The sequence below is a fragment of the Eumetopias jubatus genome, unplaced genomic scaffold (genome assembly GCF_037043125.1).
Source record: "Eumetopias jubatus isolate StellerSeaLion01/CBP00866 unplaced genomic scaffold, mEumJub1_p1.0 scaffold_3, whole genome shotgun sequence".
NCBI lineage: Eukaryota > Metazoa > Chordata > Mammalia > Carnivora > Otariidae > Eumetopias > Eumetopias jubatus.
In genome coordinates this window covers 12,761,671-12,776,316 of record NW_028274809.1, presented here as the reverse complement: position 1 = coordinate 12,776,316, position 14,646 = coordinate 12,761,671, and positions in this window count along the sequence as shown.

The window sequence follows — 14,646 nt, the reverse complement described above, 5'->3', positions numbered from 1 at the left end:
CCGGCCCAAGATTCTTCACTTCAGACAAGTTCTGAGATCCTGCTGGTCACAAGAAGCAAGGCGACAGAGATTCATAATGACCTACACATGTATTAGATGCTTGAGTCAAGGGAGGAACAAACAAATATAATGATGATTGATCTTTTTGAGCCAGGGGAGGCTGTCTTTTGCTATTCCTCACCTAGCAATAGGTTTTTGTGGCCTGGCTGAAGAGCCTAATTACCACTCTAACAGTGTCTTACTGGTAAATTTTGTTCACTAGGAATTCGCTTGAAGAACTACGGACATGGGCTGACCCTATCTTTCACATTTTTGTTTCTGGGCTCAGAACAGGAGAGATGGAAGGTACAACACCGTGCTAAGTGAATCCACGGTAACATGTTAAAATTATCAACTCTTCTTCCAGTGAATACTATTGATTCATTCAACTAATATGCATTGAGTGCACAGGCATACAGTGTAGAGATGTAAACAAAATGCCCACTCTCGTGATGCTTACATCCTAATTAGGTTTATTAACTTTGTGCCTATAGGGCTACCTAATGTGTTGGACACATGTGATCTCATTTGATTCATAAAAGAAACAGGCAAATAAGAATACCGAGGGCCATCATGATAAAGCAACTGGTCTCAAGCCAGATAGCAGATAAAAGGCAGGCTATGGGTCTGAACCTGATTTTCTTTGAGTTCTGTCCTCTTTCTAATACCCTGATGAACAAAATTTACCATTAAGACGTTGTTACAGTGACTAGTAGGTTCTTTGGTGAGGCCACAAAAACCTATTGCTTAGGTGAGCAATAGCAAAAGACAGCCTCGACCTTGCTCAGAAAGATCATCTTCTATTTACAAAAAAAAAAGACAGATACTGACTGACTGCAAATCAGGAGGCATCTCATTTCCATCTGGATAACAGGAACTTATAGATGAAACGGTTTAAATATCCATCTTTATTTTAAATTCTTTGTCGATTTATTTCGTGAAAGACAAGGTTATGATCTCAGTGGTTATTACCATATCACCGAAGCCATTACAAGTCCTCAGAGAGCCACTTTTTCTAATAAAATAAGGACAAATGTAGAGTATTAATAACAGTAGTATTCACGCATCTTCTGTTTGCAAAGAAATTTCTCCCCCAATTCTACAAAGTAAATTGAAGTAAGTTCTCCTGGAGTAAACTGATGATGTTGCCTTTCAGAGAAGATTTTTAGAACTGGCATTATGCTGTCCAGAGTTACCAAGTAGCAGGTAGCCTGGGGTTCAGGGTCAGGGGAGAATATCCTCAAGATAGGTCAGTAGCACCACACCCGTGGCCCTCCTTAAATTGTGAGTTGCATGAATAAAAGACACCATATAATTTCTCTTCTGCCAAACTTGGAATCTTCTCTTACTTAGGTTACTTCTCTTCCTTCTCTTCCACATAATGTGCTTAATTTAGCCAACACCAGCCCCCGCTTAGATACTAATAGGTGGTAAAGAAATGCATGCTGCTGAGTGCATACAAAATTCAATTAGCATTATAATCGCTTCCATATCTTATTAATGAGGTTAGTTGGGGGGAGGGCTGTTACAAGGCAGAGATAACCTTGGTACCCCTCTGTGATAATCAGAGTTGCTGTGGTTGCCCGGGATGGCCCTGCTTTACCACTGTTGAGCCAACACAATCAAAAAAAGCTCCTCTTTTCACTTTCACATGTGTTACCATTTGAACAACAAATTATATAGTCACTCTATTTCTAACTGACACTCGTGTCTGCACAAACTTCAGTGCTTGCCAGTTTGCAGATTGTGCTGGGAATCCTGCCACACAGAGAGAAAAGAGGGATGAATATAGATCCGAGTATCCTCTGATTAGGGAAATCGTGGGGTAAATCAATGGTAACGACACCACCACCTCACATCTCCACCATGGATTCCTGTCATTGATGGATTGTTTTAAATTTCTAGTTAATTTCTTTCATAGGGACAAACACTGTCGTCATCACTACATGACAAATGATGTCCTGGAAATAAAGAGAAGCTAGTTAAAAAGTATCCGCCCACCTACTTGACGATGAGCATATCATACGGGGTTGGACATAAAAACACCTGAAAAATAAAATATAAAATATATGGTTCTATCTTCAAGGTATTTAGAATCTATTGTGGGAAGCACAGCTTAATGGGAGAAGTAAGAAGTGGTAAATGGCGGGTACAACAGATACGCCTCCGTGTTGAAAGAGCTAGCTCAAGTTTACATAATAAATATGTGTCGGAGTTTAAAATAGAGGAAGTAGCTGGAAATAAACATGCATCTAGCACATAGTGTAGGCAAGTCTCAGCTACCTTTAGGGTATATGTCACTTAATTCTCATTTCAAGCCCTATGAAGGCCATAGGATTTCTTCCACAGATAAAGAAAGAGCCCCGAGAGGCTAAGTAACTTGCCTGAGGTCACCCAGGGCCCACACTAGATCCACTAAAGTCAAAGCCCACATTCTCTCCCCTCTGCTTTATGAATTGCCCTCATTTTTTTTTTTTAAGGTTTTATTTATTTGACAGAGAGAGACACAGCAAGAGAGGGAACACAAGCAGGGGGAGTGGGAGAGGGAGAAGCAGGCTTCCCGCGGAGCAGGGAGCCCGACGAGGGGCTCGATCCCAGGACCCTGGGATCATGACCTGAGCCGAAAGCAGACGCTTAACCGACTGAGCCACCCAGGCGCCCTGAATTGCCCTCATTTTGAACAGCCCAGGGCAGAAACTGGAGTTTTCAGTAATATCAGGAATCCTATGAGTGTCTAAACTCGGAGGAAATAAATTTAAAGTTATGCAAAATAGAATATATAGGGGGGAAAAAAACAAGCCAAAAAATAAAATTATTTAAAAAATTATATTTTTTAAACTCTAAAAAAATGAAGGAAGATTGCTTCTCCATGTTTCCAAAAGCAGATTCCAATGCAGTTTTGTGTATGATTAGGGAGAGAAAAAAAAAAGGAGGGAGGAGAAGTGTGTAAAAATACGTACTGACCAAAAAAAAAAAAAAAAAAAATACATACTGATCCAAAAAGTGTTTGTTGAGCTGGTCATACTGAATTCCCTAGGAAGCCTCCCCCACAGGATGTATTAATCTCTTCTTGAGACTCTATTGCTGATTACAACAAAATCCATCACAGCCATTGCTGTGGAGTAGGGAATCGCTGAGCCATAGATGAAAGCTTCAAAGCAAGAAACCCATGAATGCTTTGGTCCTACTGTGGATTCCATTCTCCCCCAATTTATCAAATGCTTTGGAGTTACAGAGGAAGGTGCTAGATGGAGGAGGGGAGCCTGCGGGGAAAGGAAGCCGGGAGGATTCCCAGTGCAAGTACATCGCACGCAATCCGGGAGGAAAGTGCACAAGTCATATCTGATGAGCCAAAGTGAAGTACAAAGAAAGAGACACTAATGCCAAGCGCCAATTAACTATAGTTGCCCTGTCTCCCCCACAGGTGAGCTTCAACTTCCTTATCCTTAAAAAGAAGCTCATAAAAATACTACATGCATCACTTATGTGTGCAATCATCCAACTCATAGACACAGTAGAAAAGTGGTTGCCAGGGGCTGGGGGCAGGTGAGGGAAATAGGGAGAGGTTGGGAAAAGGGTACAAACTTTCAGCTCCGAGAGGAATAAGGTCTGAGGATCAAATGTAAAACATGGTGACTCCAGTTGGTAACACTGTATTGTATAACTGAAATTTGCTGAGAGTAGCACTCAATTGTTCTTACCAAAAAAATGGAGAAAGAAAAGGTAGTATGTGAGATGTTGGTTAGAGACCCCCCCAACACCTGGGCTCCGAGCTCTGCACAGAGTCTGCTCGACCCTCTCCCTGCCCTTCTCTGCTCCTCAGCTTGCTCACTCTCTCTCCTTCTCACTCTCTAAAATAAATAAACTCTTTAAAAAATAAAATAAAATCACTGACAAAGTGCTCTGAAAACCCTACTTTAGAATGCAAATGAAAAGTAACACCACCGGCAACCAAAAACGGGCCCCTTGTAACTGTCTGATGCAGATCCGCGTGCCGCTTACTCCATCCTGGTTCAGGCGGGTTTGTGTGCATCTCATGAGCGCATCTGCTTCCCACAGCCTCCTCGCCTGGGCTCCCTCCCCGTTTCTGCCTTAAGCCCAGCGCAGGGCCCCCTGCTGCTCACGCAGAACCATCTACGATGATCTCATGCACATTCATGGCTTCAATTCTCTGTTGACCCAAAGTTATGCCTCCAGCCCAGACATCTCTGAGCTCCAGCCTCATGTGTCTGCCTGCCTGGTGGATAGTTCCTCTTGGATGTCTCCAAAAGCAACTCCCTGTCAGTTCCCTCTCTCAGTTCCCTCTCTCCCAAAGACTATGCCTGCTTCCCTTTTCCCATTCTTGGTGAACACCAATTGTCAGCTCTAGGGACACAGGCCATAACCTGGCCCTCTTCTTGGTACCTCCTTCTCCCTCCTCCCTCCAACCAGCTCTTTATCCTTCACTTTGTTCACTTAGAATGTCACAGAAGAGGAAAGGAAATTGGAAGATAATGCCTCTTATACACTTACTTGTCGTGTTCCCACATGGGCTGGAATCTTGCTCATTTCTTGATTCAGGTATTCTGCTTATCTCTTCTGTCTCTGTAAAGAGGACAAAGAAAGTTGGAATCTGTATAGACAGGCACTTTCTTAACAGGGCTCTGTGAAATGTTATTTCCAAGAAGTTTTAATAGGAGATATTTCTTTTTAAAACAAACAAAAGGTAGAAGTGGTTCCAACATTAGCAAAACTGTACATCGGCTGTGTTTTTCAGACCTTCCCCTCCCCCGCCCCTGGCCCCCAGGTTTTGGGCTCCATAATAAGGTTTTCACTCTGGGCCCAAGAAATGAGCAAGATGATTCCATCTGATTATAAAACATTGGCAGCGTGATGTGTGTGCAAATGTGTTGTGTGAGTTTAAGAGTGTGATCGGTTTTCTTTGTATGGGTGAGATTCGGCTTGCTTACTTTTTGAGGCACCTGAGAGAACTGTGTGATGTCAGCAAACACACCCTAGCTGTGCAAGCTTGGCTGTTTGCGTCGGGAGCCCTTACTCCATCCAGTTGGCTCTGCCAAGAGGATGAGGCTTCTGGCCCTTTCTTAGCCAGCTTCCCCGCTGTCCCCACCCTACTCCCAATGAAGTGCATTAAATTTGGACTCTGGCTGCTTCTACCCGTCAGCAGCATACATGTTACCCTCCCCTGGGCTCTGAAAGCTGCAAGTCCGCCCCTCTCCCGAGCTTGGACTCTCCCTGCCCCTTGCAATGGGTTTAGGGTTGCTGGAGGCAGCCACAAAACTCACTCAAGTTTAACTCCTGTCCAGTGAATCTGTGTTCTCTAAGAGAGGACCACTCAGCTGAAGGAAAAGCACCTGCCTATCATTCCCCCTTTGCAACTAGAAAGAGTATTACTTAACCAGATGAAGGCACAAGGTAACCTCTGCACACTCTTAACCTCTTTGCAAAACCATTGCCCACAGCGGCACAGTTATGTCCCTGAAAAGTCCTCCAGCAAAGAATCTGTTTGCTTTTCTTTACTCTAACTGTCCAAACTATTTTGAGCATGGCTCACTTTTCAGCAACCCACCTGTTTTGGGTATGTATTGATATAGAATGAAAAAAATCCCCTAAGGATATGGAATAAGCTCATGAGGCAGATTTTCTGGGGGAGCCCGAACTGATTTCAGCTTTCCTTGCGACCCTCCACCTGTGTCGCTTTCCTCCAGGTGATCCGTCAGTGGGCTGGTCGGGGCTGAAGAAGTGGGTAGAGCTGGTGCAGGAAAACCCGAAAGAAGGAAGGGAACAGGGGAGAGTGAGGAGGCCTGGGGGAAGGAATGATGCAGAATGGGCCTGCAGCTGCGACCCCCAACCCCCACCATGGCCTCCAGCTTGAGCCTCAGTGGAGAGAAGCTTAAGGCACTGGCCTGCAGTGGAGAGAAGTTTAAGACACTGGCCTGAAGGATGCGGTTAGACTTGTGCACACAGCGAGGCCGCTGGGGCCCAAAAGCCTCCTTGCCACGCTTTGCCCAGACCCCACTTTCCGCCACAAACTGCAGCCTAACTGGCCCCTGAGCCCAATGGAGTAGGCTTCTCTGGGAGAAGAGCGGCAGCAGCTGAGAAAGAGGCAGAGGGCCCGGTCGGGTCAAGGTGTCCACAGAGGAAGAAGCATCCAGACGCGTTACTGAGCATGGAGGAACACCACCAAGCGGGAGCCCCCGCACCCCCATCCCTGCAATGACGGGGCAGACTTTTCAGTGTGGGGGCGAGGGGTGAGGTCCCCTAGGAGCCTCTGGTGATAGGAGGGCTGCCATGTGGACCTTACTGTCTCCGTAACTCCACCCAGAGGCTGGAGAGCCCCAGGCAGGAGGGGCCCTCCTGATTCTCCTCCCTTTATATATGAAGGAACCTTCTGGTTTCCTCCTCCCTCTTTTCCCCAGGCCACATTTTCCCCACCCGCCCAGTCTCCCTGGGGCAGTCAGAGCCAAGAAGGAGGTAGCTGGCAGCCAGGTCTTTCATATTTTATTCCAGCAACTCGGTGGGTGGGGTGTCAGCCACCGCCCCCCCAACCCCGCCCCTGGGGCTACTGGACAAGAAACAGGCTCATAAAACAAACGGTCCGACTTTGGGTCGGGGGTTGTTGCTAGTAAAGGGAGTTCCCGTTTGTCTTAAATCACCCGGGACTGTTTACTGCGAGAGGCAGCCGTTTAATGTGAAACACAGAAGTAACAGGGTCCCTGTGTCCCTGCCTGTCTCGGCTAAGCCCGACTTTTACATTCTAAGCCCTGTAAGTACCAAGGGGCCTGGATGGCTTGAAGCCAAACAGTAATGTTTCCTTTTGCTGTTGTTGAGAAAGGCATTCAGGAAAACAATTGAGCACAATGAGGGCCTTCCTGTTCCGGCAGGCGGGCGGGTGTGCAAACCACCCAGCAAAGAACATGGAGTGAGTCATCCCAGAGAACTGGGGGCTTCCTTCTCCTTCGTCAGAGGTCGTCTCAAAGGCAGCTGCAGGCCCACCAAGTCCCCATTTTCAGAATCAGTCCCCCACCTCACTCGGCACCAGAGGATCTCCCCCTACCCAACCAAGTCCATGGTTACACAGGAAAATGTCACTAACATGTTTGGGTGGGGAAGGGCATTGGCCATGAGTTTCCCTCCAGCTAGGAAGCCAGCTCTGCAAGGGAAGGCCCACTGGGGCTTGCTCTAAGAAATGTCCAATTGCCTACATTTCACAGGCTTTTCAAGGCACACAAACTCTACCCCATGTGCCGACAGACACATGCTTGGCTGGTTGGGATGCAGCAGCCAATTGCAGAAGGGCAGATGGCTAACTGAGCCGAAATGAAACCAGCTGTGTATAAAATTCAGTAGATTGTGACCAAAGAGAGACCACACCTGATACTGTGTTATGACCTTTCATTTTTCAGGTAATGCAACTGAAATACTAAGACATGTCCTGGGTGCAGGACATGGAAGCTGGAAAGACATCGGATGGTCAACGGTTGGTTGTGGTAAAGGCAGCTCTCTCTCATCCTCCATCTTTGCCTCTCTCTCTCTCCCTGCCCCTCTCTTCCTCTCTTCCTCTCCCCTAACTCCAGGATTGTGGTAAAATATTCTGCCATGAATGGAATCTAGAGTCTAAAATATCCTTGAGAGTAGGACCCAACAGAGACATTGAACCTGACATCATCCCCCATCCTCTATTCTAAGAGTCAGCACACAATGTCACTTAATCAAAAGTGAAACCAACAGACATTAAGTTCTGGAGGGTCACAGGATATGCCACCCCAAAATATGCCACTCGAGTACTTTCATTGTTTCCAGCTGCAGTCACTTGAACACCAGCAAAGGTGGGAGCAGCTTTCTCTGAACTCTTAACTGCCTGAAAGACACATCCTCCAGAAGGAATGCAGTTGGTACAAATTTCTCCTCAGGAAACTCATCAACCGAGGAAGACCGACTCTTGTCCCAGGAGAGGAGACAAACTCTGTCACAAACCGTCATCTCCCACCTGTTCTTCTAAGGGTCCATTCATCTTTTCCCAAAATCATTTACTCTCTCCTAAGAGGCCTGTGTGTCCCTTCCCCTTTCCCTATTAAGATGGTATGTAAGCCTGAATTACTTTGAATTACTCATTTTCCCTGGGTATCTCCCATGTATACCTGAGGGTTACAAGTTAATAAACTTGTTTTTCTCTTGTTGATCTGTCCTTGATGGCAGGGGTCTCAGCCAAGAACTCAGAGGGGTAGACAGAAAATCATTTTGTCTCCCATATAGTTCTAATCACCCACTTTGCCTATGCAAAGGGGCTGTCACTCACCATCGTGTTTTGATAAAATAAGAAAAAAAAAGATTATTTAGTACTTCTTTTAATATTATACAGCATTTTGAAATAGCTATGAGATTTGTTAGGCTCAAAGCTCATAGCTATTTCAAAACTGTGTTTGGGCCCCAACTCTTCTGTTTTTTAGCTAAGCCATTTGGATAAGTCATTTCTGCCTCAGTTTTATTTTTTTCTTTTTTGAAAATGGGGATAATAGCAGTGCCCATCTCAGAAGACTGTTGTGGGGATTAAAAGAGATGACACTATGGGTAATTTTACTTAGTGTCTTGCCCAGGACACAGTAAATGTAATTACTACTATTACCACTATTAATAATAATAATGATAAGTTAATCAATAGTCATTGGATTCAGTCTTTTCATTAGAAGCTGAAAAAGGTGGGCTTGGCTCAGCCGAAAGCATCATGTCATCCCTTAGGAAGGTATAGGAAGTCTCTTCTGCCAAATAAAACAAGGCCTCTAACGGGAAGATGTTTCTGATGTACGATGGGATGATTTGTCAGTCGAAAAATAGTATCTTTTTTCCATCAAAACAGAAAATATTTCAAAACTGTGCAGCTTGCTGGGGTGTGGCCTGAGCAGTAATTTCTCCAACAAATTATGTAATTATTTCAGTGAATATAGTTCCTAGAAAGTTGCCTGGCATTCTACCAAGCCCTTCAACTAAACAAAGCAGGTAAAGTAAATGAAAATATCCATTTGTGTTACACTAAAATATCTGCCAGATTGGTACACTAATTAGATTAGCCTTATAATTAGAGGACACTCTGGTATATACTTTCTTTTCACTCAATATGAAAAAATCTAAAAAAAAGTTGTTAGACCAAACACTTTCAAAAATCCATTCTCGGAAGCCAAGTGCCTATCACTTGCACATCCTGATCAGTCAATAAGAAAACTGATCCTAAACTGAGCTACTCTGAAGAATCTTAGGCGGACATTCAGTGAGGGCACATTGCATTGCTGAATCACAATCTACATCCCTAAGAGAGACTCAGCTTTGATCTTAAAAGTCTCCTGGAAGAAAACATTTCCATGAACAAAACCCAAACTTGAGCAAGATTTTGGCCTCGTGGCCAGCAAATTCAGAACAATTCTGGTCAATACACCCCCCATTTTTACCAGTGGTCTCATTGGTGAGTACTGTTCATTTTCAGCTCAGTCAGGTCCTTTGGAAACTGAACCACAGGAATAGCACAGATGCTGAATAAATCAGATACATCCTGTGGTCTGCACTTCAAAGGTAGCCACAAATTCTTAAGGTATGATTCATAGTCATCAAAATCTATGAATCTCCTCTGAAATTGTTCTTTCACTTCTAGTACATTGCTCTGTAATTCTTCAAATCTGTGACCCCACTGAGGTCAAGGAAATTCAGCAGGAGATTATAAATGCAGTAGGAAATGAGTGTAGTTATCACCTGCTCAGGACACTTGGCCAGTTAGAACCTGCATTTACTTGAACAAGAATAAAGCTCCCCCCCCCGCCTTCTTAAACCTTTAAGGTTCATGGAACTGCTATGGAAACAGATAATCAAAGCCTAGTGTCTTATGTCATCCAGGCTTGTATGCTACAAATGAAGATCCTAACAAACCACCCCAAAACTTCATGACTTAAAACAACAGCCATTTATTTAGCTCACAGTCCTTCAGGTTGGTAATTGGGGCTGTGATCAGTGATCAATGGGGGGGGGGGCTCTTCCGATCCCAGTGGGGATCATTAATGCATTTGTGGTTGGCTGCTAGGCCAGTTGAAGTACACTGGTCTAGAAATGTCTCCACTGCACTGGCTCATCTCTGTTCCACATTCTCTCATCTTCCAACAGGCTAGCTTGGGCTTATTCATAAGTTATCTGGACAGGGTTCTAAGAGAAAGTATGGAAACGTGCAAGGCCTCTTGGAGCCTGAGCTCAAAACCAACAAACACATTATCACTTCCACAGCATTCAGTGGCCAGAGCAAGTTCCAAGGCCAACCTATTTCAAGAAGTAGGGAAATTAACCCCGCTTTTTGATAAGAGGAGCTTCAAAGTCAAATTGCAGGCATGAAAAACTGGGGCCATTTTTGCCATCTCCCCAAAACCTCTCATACACATGTTCCCTAATGCCATACTCCCTAAACCCTCCAGGGTAAGGGCACATGTCAGCAGGGACTGAGTAAAGCATTCAGATCCGTCAGATCAGAGCTTGGCAACAGATACCTGATCCCACCATTTGGAGCTCCTGAGGCAGGAGGAGTAGCAGAGAGGAAGGGGGCCTCAGGTAACTACATCTGCAGTAAAAGCTCAACCTTGTGTTTCTGGGCAGAAACACTGGGAGTGGGGAGCTTGAAGGAAAGTACATTTGGAATGCTCTGAGCTGGGAAAACCAGAAGAAAAATCCAGGGACCCCGAGAAAAGAGGTTTACAGCCCCTCAGGGAATTTCTTTCATGCTTGGTATAAACTGAAACCACTATGATGGTTGATTTTCTGTGTCCCCTTGACTGGGCCATAGGCTACCCAGTTATCTGGTCCAACATTATTCCGGGTATTTCTGCAAAGGTGCTTTTGTATGAGTTTAACATTTAAATTGATTGAACGAATGAAGCAGATTGCCTTCTCTAATTTGGGTGGGCCTCATCCAAGCAGTTGAAGGCCTAAATAGAACAAAAGGCTGAGACTCCCATAATTCTTCCTGCCTGACTGCCCTTGAGCTAGGATATGGGATTTTCTTCTGCCTTGGGATTCAAACTAAGACATTGGCTCTCCTGAGTCTCCAGCTTGTTGACTGCTGATCTTGGGATTTGTCAGCCTTCAAAATCACAGGAGCCAGGTCCTTATAATAAATGTGTGTGTGTGTGTGTGTGTGTGTGTGCACGTGCACGCTCACATCTACTGGTTCTTTTTCTCTGAAGAATCCCAAATAATACAACTAGTGGGATATTGTGCCAAGCATAAAGACAAAAGAGCACTCCCTGCTTGGTAAAGACAAATGGCTGGTCTGTCCCCAGGTATGCCATCCCTTGATTTTTTCAGTATTACCAAATAATTCGAGTCATTGAGAATAAAAACTTTACGCATGATAATGTCATTAGTATCACTGCCGTTGATCTTGCTTTGTTGTTATTGCTATAGGTGTCATTTTTGTTTGGTTCAGCTGTTTTTGCTTTGATTTGGTTTTGCCTGAGACAGTGAAACACCACCAGTTCAGCCGTGAGTCCTGCACCCATTACAACCACCAGCAGACACTTGCCGTATGTGCGATTTCTCTGGGACTGTCCCAGAGATCCAATCCACAAGAGCTCATATGTGTAGCAGCTCTGTCCCTGGAACCTGATAGCAGAAATGCTAAGACTAAACTCATGATGAGCCGTCACTTCCCCAGTTTGCTCAGGCTCCGCTGGGTGACCAGAAGGCATGCACAGATGCCAGAGAAAGATGGTACTAGAAAACTCTGTTTTAGTGGGGGGCTTCAAGGTTTCTATTACAATAGCTGTGTGATTTTTCAACTTGACCCAACAGAACTATGATTCCAAGAATTCCATTTCTAGTATGTTCTGGTTAGGGTGGACCAAACTGGATATCCTCTCCTGGGAATTCGAGAAAGGAAGGTAGGCAGAAGCCACATGGTAGCAAACACATGCCTTCTCCTGGGGATTCAGTTAAACACTAATCTAGGTGCTGCTGTGAAGGAATTTTGCAGATGTGATTAAGGTCCCTAATTAGCTGACATCAAGTTCCTCCATAGGGAGGCCATCCTGGTGGACCTGACTTAATCGGTTGGAAGCCCTTTAAAAGAAGGCTCACACTTCTGGGGTTCTGGCATCTCATGACGTTCCTTTCTTGATTCCTGACTCCCAGACTCCAGGCCTGCATGGCCAGTCCCCATAAGCGTGTATGCCAATTCCTTGTGATAAGTCTGATACCAGTTCTGCTTCTCTGGTTTGAACCCTGACAGATAGAGTTATCACCAGAGAGCAAGAAGAATCCATTCAAGTTTGCCATTTGGATCTTCCACAAAGGATGGGGTTATAAAGTAAGGGGTCGGAAAGCAGAGACTTAGGTGCCAAATGGCCTGGACCCTCTCAATGCCTCTTGCTTCAGCAGCCAAGTGAGTTTGGGTGGCTAATTCTCAAAACCTCTTGGAGTGCTATTTCTTTATATGTACATGGTGTTCGTATTATGTCCAAGACCACCTCCTTCACAGGGTTGTTTAGAAAAATCAAAGGAGATAACGATGGGAAAGCACTTTGCAGCCTGCCATATAATGACAGATATTTAGTTTTAAAACTACCTAGTCTACGATTTTTAGTGAGGGGAGGCAGAGAGTAAAAGAACAGAGATTTACTATACGCCTACTGTATACCAGAAATAGGAATCTATTGTGCCTGCTGTCCCCTCAACCTTCTTACGGGGCCACAAATCAGAGATGAGGACACTGAGGCTCAAGGAAGCTCGCCAACTTGCCTAGATCTTGGGATAGCATTTAGAGCCCCATGTGAACGCAGCTCTGTGACATCAAAGTGCAGACTCCATCTGTAACAGCATGCCTTCCTCCTGCAAAAAGAAAGTGATCATTCCATGTCACAAGGAAAACCCTACTACCCCATGGAAGACCTTGGCGAAGTCCTTTCAGCAAGTCCACTCTTCTGTGGGACCTCTTGCTTTAACCGAGGAGCAAACACAACCTGCTTTCATTAGTGTTGTTGTTTCATCTGAGATGCCCTGACTCACAACATGCGAGACAAAAGAGAAAACTGGGGCACTCGGGGTGCTCAGTTGGTTGAGCGTCCAACTCTTGATTTTGGCTCAGGTCATGATCTCAGGGTCATGAGATCAAGCCCCGTGTTGGGCCCCGTGCTCAGTGTGGAGTCCACTTGAAATTCTCTCTTTCCCTCTCCCTCTGCCCCTCCCCTACACCCTCTCTCTAACACAAATAAATTAATTTAAAAAGAGAGAGAGAGAGTAAACCTTTTCTGTTTCTTGGCCAAGCAGCAAGTTCTCTTTCCATAATTTACAATAAAACCACTCCTACAGAATAATAAAAGTGAAACTTCACTATTGACTTATTTTGCTTACTTCAGTCTTCCAATATTCGGAAAGGACACTTTACTCTGTGGCCACGGGAAAAGAAATGACTGTGTTTGGAGGTTAGTTATTCAACAAACAAAAAGACAATTTTTTATATGTACCTTTTCCTCAAAAAATGCCAGAAGAATATGAGTATGAGGCATTTCCTGACAGTAAATGGTAAACTCTCTGAAAAGTCCTTGAGAAGGTTCATTCATAATATGGCATAGAAGGGCCTTCCTTGGGGCACTTGGGATTTGGAGACATTCATGATGCACAAATGGAACCTGAAATGAGCCAAATATATATTCATAACAGATTGGGCTTTCTTCAGATGACTGTATTACATAGAAAGTTAATTCCACTCAAATTAACTTTCAAAATAAAGGAAGGGGGAAAAAAACCCACATTTATTAAACACCCACCAAATATCATCCTTGACATTTTAAATCAGTTTTCTCATAATTGTGACAAGATTTTGCACTTGTACTTATTAATCTCACTTTAGTGATAAGGAATTGCCAGTCTGAGGCGTCACGGCCATAGTTAAGGATTCAAACCCATTTGGAGCCAAGGTATTTATAATTTCTACTTCCCGCAATTCCATAGCTTTTAGTTCAAATGCGTATAGTATTTGTGTAATTTGAAGGAAAGTTCTGTTTTAATAAAGAAGTGAAGGTGTCAACCCTTACCACCTTGATTCAAAACCAAAATTGAACCTGAAGCACAAAAATTCAATCGATGCTATTTAAATCTTTGTGAAACTGATTAACCACAGAGTTTAAATTCTCATTACTTCTTAGTAATGTTACATTTGTGTAATGTTAGAGAATGTCAGTTTCTTCTTATTTCACGGGCTTCTCCTAGTGCAATCCCTGAGGGCAGGGGACCATGTCTTACCATTATACCCCGGAGTGGATCTTGAACTTCAAGTTTAGCGCACAAAGGATGACAGCATGTTAGTAAGTGCTCAATAATTATTCGTGACCGAAAGCAGTTTTACATAAGCCTGATGCTTTCAAACTAACAACCACTCTCTCTTATCTCACTGCAAGTGATTATTATAACCCTGGGTGTGAGTTAGGGCTGATTATTATTAGCTCCACTTTAGAGATAAGGAAACTGAAATGCAGAATAAATTGAACCATCTGCTCAGTCACAGAGCTGGTCATGTCACCTCTTGGATTTGCCTGTGACCAGATTTCTTATGGACAAGGAATGAGGTTTGTTGCTTTTTTGGGG